This window comes from Myotis brandtii, unplaced genomic scaffold, assembly GCF_000412655.1.
Source record: "Myotis brandtii unplaced genomic scaffold, ASM41265v1 scaffold193, whole genome shotgun sequence".
Taxonomy (NCBI): domain Eukaryota; kingdom Metazoa; phylum Chordata; class Mammalia; order Chiroptera; family Vespertilionidae; genus Myotis; species Myotis brandtii.
This window is the reverse complement of record NW_005357191.1, coordinates 1168232-1177607: the sequence shown is the minus strand read 5'-3', so window position 1 is coordinate 1177607 and position 9376 is coordinate 1168232. Positions and strand designations below refer to the sequence as shown.

Below are 9376 nucleotides of genomic sequence, written 5' to 3'. Positions count from 1 at the left end.
TCCTGAGTCGCTAGGGCCAGAGCAAAGTCCCGCCCCCCCGCGCCAGCTCCGAAACGCGGTTGGTCAGCCTGCCCATCGTTCTAATCACCTTCCCAGACGCCCCCTAGGGCTATTCTTCGTGGAGTGTGGCGATTGGCTGGGAGTGCGGCAGGAACTGGCGTTCCGTCCCAACCCCCGTGGTTTCGACCCCTTGGTTTTGGGGCCCCGGCCCCAGGGCCTGCATCCCGCTTTCTTCGCTGGGAGGGCAAATAGCGGGCGGTAGGAGGAGTGGGAGGTCTGGCGAGCCATCGGGAGGGGCCAATCCCCTTGCAGCGTGTGCAAGGCCCCCACGGGGTGCAGGCGGGACCCGCAAGGGCTGCCGCCGCCAGGCCTGGAGGCGCCTGCACGGCGCTGTGTGACCCATGTCATGCATCACCTTCCTGCTGGGCCTAGCAGCCTGCGGCGGCCAGAGAACTAGAGTCCAAAATGCTATAATCTGAACACAATACAGCATACAGATGATATATTATAGAACTGTACCCCTAAACCTATATAGTTTTATTAACCAATATCACCCCCAAATAAATTAAATTTAAAAAATACTGTAATCCAAGGTTTTTTCAGCTTTCAATTTGTGATGTATCCTGACGTAAGATTAGACATAAGGTCGCAGAGACACACTGACAACAGGATTGAGCGAAAAGGGTGGTGCAATGAAAAAAGATGTCAAACACACCACCATTTTTAAACCCATCTTCAGTTTTCAATATGCTGAGAATCTCGGAAAATGGAAGTAGCCTGAGGCTTTCCTTGACCTTTCCTGCTCTGCCTTCCATTTGTTTGTATACCCAAAAGCTGGTCCCAGTGATACTGACGTAATAATCTTGTTACAGGAAGGAGTAAAGGGAAGACTAGATCATCTAGGCATGCCATTTATACAGCTTTGCTAATTCAACACTCTCCCAGGTCTGTTTCCTGCGGGATCAATGGGGGAAGGGACTGGACAGAGGCCGTTTAGATGCATGCCCAGTAAGGCCTGCGTGATGTGGGAGGGTGCCCACCTGGGAATAAATTAGTGGCCAGAATAGGTGTGGCCACTGCAAGGGCACAAAACCTGAATATTTAAACCTCTAATCAAAGGAGCATGCTCTCTTGATTTTTATTCTTTTTTTTATGTGTTTTTGTTTCAGAGAGAGGAAGGGAGAGAGATAGAAACACCAATGATGAGAGAGAATCTTTGATCTGCTGCCTCCTGCATACCCAGGGAATAAATTAGTGGCCAGAATAGGTGTGGCCACTGCAAGGGCACAAAACCTGAATATTTAAACCTCTAATCAAAGGAGCATGCTCTCTTGATTTTTATTCTTTTTTTTATGTGTTTTTGTTTCAGAGAGAGGAAGGGAGAGAGATAGAAACACCAATGATGAGAGAGAATCTTTGATCTGCGGCCTCCTGCATACCCACTACTTGGGATCTAGCCCGAAACCTGGGCATGTGCCCTGACTGGGAATCAAACCTCAACCTCCTGGTTCATGGGTTGATGTTCAACCACTGAGCCACACCAGCTGGGCGGTGTTTATTCTTTTGCCTCTCTTGGCCCTTAGCCTTCTGGCCCTCTTGGGACTCCTCTTGGGTCTCCTCCACCCACAGGGCCCACAGCCATGTGGGGTCCACACAATGGACTAATGAACTTTAATGACCCAGTGCAACATGGAATGAAAGCTCTGGACACTGGCCCTCCTTTGGGCTCCACTGAACCCACAGCTGCCCCTCTTTCAGGACTGGTTTAAGGGGCATGGGACTTTGGAACCCAAGGAATGTAACTCCTCGCCAACAAAAACCATTCATTCACCCGTGCAAATCTTAGAAAATTCTTTTTCTGCCCTCGCCTGTTTTGCTCAGTGGATAGAGTGTCTCTGCCTATGGACTGAAGGGTCAAGGGTTCAATTCTGGGTCAAGGGCACATACCTCGGTTGCAGGTGTGTGCAGAAGGCAACCAATCAACGTGACTCTCTCACATCGATGTTTCTCTCTTTCTGTCTCTCTCCCTCCCTTCCACTCTCTCTAAAATCAATAGAAAAATATTCCCAGGTAAGGATAACAACAACAACAAAATTCTTTTTCTGAATCACAAGAGCCACCCACTCCTACTAGTGTCGGGGAAATTGGACCCCCTAATTCCCCTGGCAACACTAGGATGGAAAAAACTAGAATCAGTAGGTGGATCACCTATTCCAGGACCGGCTTTATTCCCTTCTGCCACCTGGGTGGAGGAAAAAAGAGTCAGTGGTTTGTGATTTGCATGAGTTCAGTATTTTCCAACTCTCAGCCCCACAATTTGTGTAAGGGAGCTTTGCTTTCCTGTTTCCTAGGGAAGTGGATATTCAAGGCACACTAATATTCTGGATGCCACATGTTCCAAATAATGAGCTTAAAATGTAGTTGTGGGAACTGTGTATGTGAGCAAAAGGTATAAGCTAAAATATGGTAGTACTCAACGGAATTTAATGGGGTTTAAATTGGGAGGACCTGCTTTCATCTAGAATGGCAGAGAAAGAGGCAAAACCTGAGTTGGAACTGGAAGGACATGCAGTATTTCTATAGATGGAGAGTTGGAAGGCGGCTTCTTTAGATAAGGGAACAGTCTATGCAGTAACAGGAACATGGGTGTCAGTGTGTTTAGGGACACCATGTATGGGAGTGTTTGGGCTGGAGAAAGGTGTTCGGGACAGTGATGGGCAGTCAGCTCCAGAGCTGGGTTAGGAGCAGGCCTTGAAGGCTTAGTGAAGGACTTTGTAGGGAGATAGTTTATTTTTTAAGTTGATTTTTGAGGGAGAGAGAAAACATCAATTTGTTGTTCCACTTACTTGTGCATTCATTCATTAGTGTAGGAGCTAAGCATTAATACAGGAAGGAATGTGATGGCTGGGGAGTGGGATCAGAGCCCGGGCCTGCTTTGGGGGGAAGTTGCAGCATTCGTGGGCCTCCCAGAGGACCAGAGCAGGCTCCTGCCAAGGGGAGTATCGCCCCTCCCTCCCCCCTAAAGCAGTGGTTCTCAACCTTGGCTGCACATTAGAATCACCTGGGAATCTTTTTAAACTCCTCCTCCGAGGAGGCCCAGAAATCAGGATTTTAAAAAGATTCCCAGGTGATTCTAATGTGCAGCCAAGGTTGAGAACCACTGCCCTAAAGAGAGGAAGGACAGGCTTCTCAGTCTCCCCGGGATACAATGTACAACCGGTCCTTCCTGCTCCAGACTGTGGAGGGAAGGAATGAGCAATAAAGGGGAAATTCCTCTGCTGGGCACATACCCAGTAGAAGATAAGATGGCACAGAGGGAGGTACTTCCACTTTGAGGCATGTGCAGTAGGATTAAGTTGGCACCATAAGGGGGAGTGTCTAGCCTGGGAAAAGGATTGGATTGGATAAGGGACGCAGAACCCTGGTATATCTAGGAAATGGATTGGTTAGGGGAAGAATTCAATGCAAGCCCATCAAGGATTGGGAAGTTGATTGCTTGGTTTGAAGAAGAGCCTGGTCCTTCCCAAACCCAAAAATCATATAATCCCAGTTTAACAAAGAAGCTCCCCCCCTTCTCTCTTCCTCTTCCCCTCTCTTTCTCTCTAACATGTGCTTGCCCATGAGATCACGCATTTCATCGCAGCCACACAGGCCTAGCAGCTGCCTGGGATTTGCAGCAGATCATGCAGGCTCCAAAGGACTAATCTTTAATGTGTCACAGATTCTCTGAACACTGGTCTTAGTTCTGGGCTTGATGAAGACAAGGCTGGACTTTTTCCAGGGCAGGACGGATGGAGATGAAACGTTGGGAACCTGGGGGCAGCCTTCTATTTCCATCCCAATAAATATTACCATGCCACAACCTCCCATATGTGGGTCCTGGAATGCTTTCCTTGCAACTCCATGAAAGAACACGATTTCCACCAGCAAGACATGGATTGATTCTTGTATGTGCCCTGACCAGGGATCGAACTCATAACCTTGGCATTTGGAAGGATGCTCTAACCCACTGAGCTATCTGGCCAGGGCCTGTAGGGAGATAGTGTAGATTTTAGATATGGGTCATGATTTAGGTGTTGATGAAGTATTATTTTAATATTACTCCAGAGAGTTCTGAAAGAGGGGAGACTAGCAGTTATAAGGTGGGTTAGGAAGCCACTTTTTGCAGTTGATTAAAGGGCAAAATTAGGAAATGCCAGTTATATGGAGACAAAAGCATTAAATGTTGACACTGAAGAATAGTTCGTTGGACTCAGACTAAGGAAAGAGGAACCAAAGCCAACACTTTGGTGTGAGCCTGGGTGACTGGAGGTGAAATGTAGAGCTCCCCAAAAAAGGGAATTCCAGTTTGGCTGATCCTGAGGATCCTGGGTCTCACCCAAGACAGAGCAGGACTGTAGAACCTGTTAAAGATCCTGCTAGGGATTTTCCAGCTAAAATTCCCAGGCATGGAGCCTGTACCTGGGAATGTGACTTGACTGGGAATCAAGCTGTGACCTCCTGGTTCATAGGTCAATACTCAACCACTGAGCCATGCTGGCTGGGCTTCCCCCCTCCCCCCTTTTTAAACAATATGAAACAGCCACTGTTTATTAACTGACCAAATTACAAAAATAATAATGGTAGACACCTCAGTTCATCCTATATAATAAAAGCCTAATATGCTAAGTGTCTGGTCGTCCATTCAACCAATCAAAGCATAATATGCTAATGATATCCTAAGGTTGCTCAAACGCTGGCTATGTTGTGCACTGACCACCAGGGGGCAGACGCTCTGACTGGTAGGTTAGCTTGCTGACTGAGCAAGCCCTTCTGGACACACCCTGGAGCCCTTCTGTGGCCAACCTCCCGTGTCCCTCCCCGGCCCCAATCGTGCACCAGTGGGGTCCCTCGGCCTGGCCTGCACCCTCTCGCAATCTGGGACCCTTCAGGGTATGTCAGAGAACCGGTTTCGGCCTGATCCCACAGGCCAGGTCGAGGGACCCCACTGGTGCACAAATTCATGCACCAGGCCTTTTGTCCTTCTAATAAGCCTGTTGATCTAGTCCCTCCTGGAGAAGATACCGTAGTTTTCTATGTATAAGACGCTATTTTTTTCTAAAATCATTAGACTGAAAATCAAGGGGCCTCTCACACACAGAAGTCAGCTGAGGAAGGAGCTGCGCGGGTGCGTGGCTGGTCAAACAGGCTTCCTCCAATCATGAGCCTTATTGTTACTGATGTCAGCTGATGCTGTAATTGGAGGTGGAGGTGGAGTGTGTGTGCAGATGCAACAGGGACTGGAGCATTCTGAGCCCATAAAGATGTCAATAAATAAAAAGATAAATACCGGTAAGCGATTGTCTTACTCTGCAAAATTCAAACTGAATGTAATCAGCTATGCAAAAGAGCATGGAAATAGAGCTGCAGAGAGACAATTTGGATCTCCTCCCACTGAGTGTATGATCAGACAGTGGAGAAAACAGGAAGAACAACCCCTCAAGATGCCAAAAAAGAAGAAGGCCTTAAGAGGAAAACCAGCAAAATGGGCAAACTTGGAGCAGAGGCTTAAGACTTGGATTATGGAGCAGCGCCAGAGTGGCTTATGTGTGTCAACCAAGCTTATTCAATGTCAGGCAAGAATGTTTGCAAGCGAAACGAACATTGTTGATTTTACAGGAAAGGCAAATGGTGCTTCAATTTCATAAGGAGAGAAGGGTTGGCCATGAGAACATGAACAAAGTTAACTCAGAAAATGCCACCAGTTTATGAGGATGATCTCATATACATAGACGGTGACTCAGAAGACAGCAGTGATATAATAGAAGCTGAAGAAATTGACATATCTGGAACTAATAGTGATGAAGATGAGAGAAGTGATGCAACAGAGGCTGAATAAAGCGATATGCTGCATAATATCATAGTACTGGTATATAAACATTACCTGTGGTGATTACTAAATAAAAATGTGTTCTGTCTTATGTTTAAAATATTGATTTACTAATTTTGGGTTGAAAAAGTGGGGGGCGTCTTATACACGGAAAAATACGGTAATTTGCAGGCCATAGAAGTTGAAGGCTTTCCAATAGTATGGATCTCATGAATCAGATCCTCCATGCAGACGATGCCATCGTTACCATGAGATGGAACAATCTAAGTGTTATCTGCCAGGGCAATTTGCTTCTTGTTGATTTTGCCATAACCACACTTGTAGACCCATCCATTTCTGAGTTCAGGTTTGGGTATCCCCATGCAATATATGGTTCCACAATCCCCAGTACGTTAACTGAAGCTTTGTGGAGCTTAACAAAGGAGCCATTGAAGATCCAGCGAAGGCAGAGAAGCTGAAACACTTTGCAGACAGACCTTCTTGGCTCACACTGTTGAAACCTGTGATCCTGATGAAGAATCCCCTCTTGGGTCCCACATAGAAGATGCCCACATTCCTTGCCATCCTCTCCATCTGAATCTCAGTTCTGTCCATCTGCCCATATTTGTTGTGACAGTGCTTAGCTTTCTTATAGACATGCTGCCTCCTTGCCTTTCAAAGTACCTTTTGGGCAAACTTCTTTCTCAGGCACTTGATCTTCAGCTCTGTGAAATTCCTCCACTTTTTCTTAATGGTTTGCCTTTTTCTTCTACACCTTCCACAGTTCCAGTTTGAAAAAGGCATGAGATCTTCTTATTTATTTATTTTAGAGAGAGAGGAAGGGAGAGGCCAGGCCAGGGGGACCTGAGGCCATGACCCCTGCCCCAGCGCCGGGGCCAGGGGACCTGAGACTGCGCCGGGGGACCTGAGGTCACACCCCCCGACGGCAGGGCTTGATGGGGACCTGAGGCTGCACCCCCCGCCCTGCGGGGCTTGACGGGGGTGGAGCCAGACAGGTCTGGTCTCATGCGATTTTAGGCACACGTAGGTGGGCAGGGACTTGACTCTGGGTCCTGTGGCACGCTCCAGACTCTGACAGGAGGGAGATTTTCATATACATTTTACTAATTTTCTTTCATCTCTGCACTTCTATTTTAGAGAAAGGGCAAATAGGAATATTAAAATATTTCCTCTAATTAATTCCCTTTTAATGTGCATGAATTCCGTGCACCGGGCCACTAGCATCCTCATAAATAGAAACTTGGACAAACAAGCTTCTTGAAAAGACGCATGAGAAACTACCAAGAGGTTGATGCTGAAGAGGGAGCTGAGGCTTTGGAAGTAGAAATAATCAATTTATTTTCTGCTTTTGTGCTTAGTGTTTTTTTTTTTTTTTTAAGATAGAACATACAGGAATGGGGAAAAGTAGGTTTACAGTTGTTAATACGGAAAAAGACATGCAGGTTATGATTGTTACAATTGCTTTATTAACTCTGTGCTTTGCGTACTTACCCACTCCTGTATATTTAAAACCCACTGTAAACAAAATTTTTTAAACAATTCCTCCTTCTTATCCAGCTGCTTCTTATAACTTAACTTGCTTCCACCCCACCCACATAGCTGCCCTCCTGCCTGCTCATCCCCACCCTCCTTTGCTTGAAGGAGAAAGTGGGGGAGCATCTTATAGTCCCATCAGTCCTGTCTTATTAAGCCAGTAGTGGTTGTTTCTCTCTACCCACACTAATCTGGCCTTGTTGAATCAAATTGATAGGAAATAAAAAGGTCTGTAATTATGTCAACTAAAGTTTCTTTTATTACAATGAAGGTTTTAAAAATGTATTTTTCTATTGATTTCAGAGAGGGAGAGATAGAAACATCAATGATGAGAGAGAATCATTGATCAGGTGCTCCTGCATGCCCTTTACTGGAGATTGAGCCCACAACTCGGGCATGTGTCCTTGACCAGAATTGAACCCAGGACACTTCAGTCTGCAGGCTGACACTCTATTCACTGAGCCAAACTGGCTAGGGCTGAAGTTATTTTTTGCATTCATAAACCATATATATTTCTTCCTTTAGGAATTATCTATTCATTCCATTTGTTTATTTTTGTATTAGAGGCCCAGAGCACGGATATGTGCACTGGTGGGGTCCCTCGGCCTGGCCTGCGGGAATCAGTGACCTCCGCACCGCCGCAGCCCGGCCTTCCCACCAGCTCATCGGGCTCCAGCCTGCTGTCCGCATCGATCCCACACAGCACGAAGTAGTGCGAGAAGTGGCAGGCAGCCGGGGAGGAGCTCAAGCCCGGGGTGGGCGCAGCACTGCTCCCACTTATCCCGGCCCCCCTGCGCCTGCCCCCTTTGCTGCTTGGGTGCCCAGGGGGAGTGTCCATTGGAGAGGCTCATGCCACTGCAGCTGCACTCGCCAGCCATGAGCCACTTGTCAGCTGAGCAGCGCTCCTGCTGTGGGAGCACACTATCCACCAGGGGGCAGCTCTCCTGCATTGATCGTCTGCCCCCTGGTGGTCAGTGCTTGTCATAGCTACTGGCTGGTTGTCTGGTCTCTTAGGCTTTTATATATATAGACTAAAGGCCCTCTGCCTGGCCTGAGCCTTCTCGCAATCCAAGACCCCTCGGGGGATGTCAGATAGCCGGTTTCAGCCTGATCCCCCAGGCCCGATTCGGATAGGAGGGAGCCTGATCCTGTGCGTTGAGTGTCTGCCCCCTGGTGGTCAGTGCGCGTCATAGCAACCGGTTGTTTACCATTTGGTCTATTTGCATATTAGGGTTTTATTATATAGGATTACAAATTTTGTCTTTTTCAAATTGTAAGAAAACTTATGTATTAGGATTATCTACTATAATAATTTTTCCCCAGTCTAAGAACTTTTAATTTGGGGCCCTTTTTGGTTATAAGGAATAGAAATATATTGAAACGAACTCAAGGAAAGCAAAAAGGGATGTCAAAGAACCTGGGGAGAGACAAAGGAATACTGCCTGGCCTTGTGCCATCTGGAGCTGGGAGTTGGCATAACGATTGCTTTTCCTGTTTTCAGACCTGACCTCTGTGCATTGGCTCCATCCTCCTCCCTCCCTCATCAGGCACTTCTACTCACTACCCTTTTATAAGGTGTAATGTGCCTGCCAGCTCTCCTTGTACACTGGCCCCTTAGCTCCATGCCCAATTGGAGGCCTCCAGATAGTACATAGGACCAATATGTCCCCAATCCTCTTCAGTTGTGGAACTGTAACTGGACAACCAATGGGTCTGGGCTGCCTGTCACTACTTGAGCCAATTGAGCAGAGACAGGGTTGGATCATTTATGGGCGTTTATTCCAATATTGCCGGCAGCAGGGAGAGCAGCAGGTCACCCACAAAATCTGCTCTGATTCTCCTTGCCAGTTGGCTGGTTATATACACACACGGGAGAAGGTAGCTACATGCAGCTGCGAGCTACAGATGTAACATGGAAAGGGGAGGGTAGAGTCGGCAGTCTGGCCTTCGGGAGCTGAAAGTCTGATAACTAGG

At 47.2% G+C, this 9376-nt stretch overlaps 1 pseudogene; it reads right to left on the bottom strand.

Annotated features, from left to right (window-relative positions):
• Nucleotides 1–5979: 5979 nt before the first annotated feature.
• Nucleotides 5980–6652, bottom strand: LOC102242236 (annotated as a pseudogene).
• Between the last annotated feature and the right edge of the window lie 2724 nt (nt 6653–9376).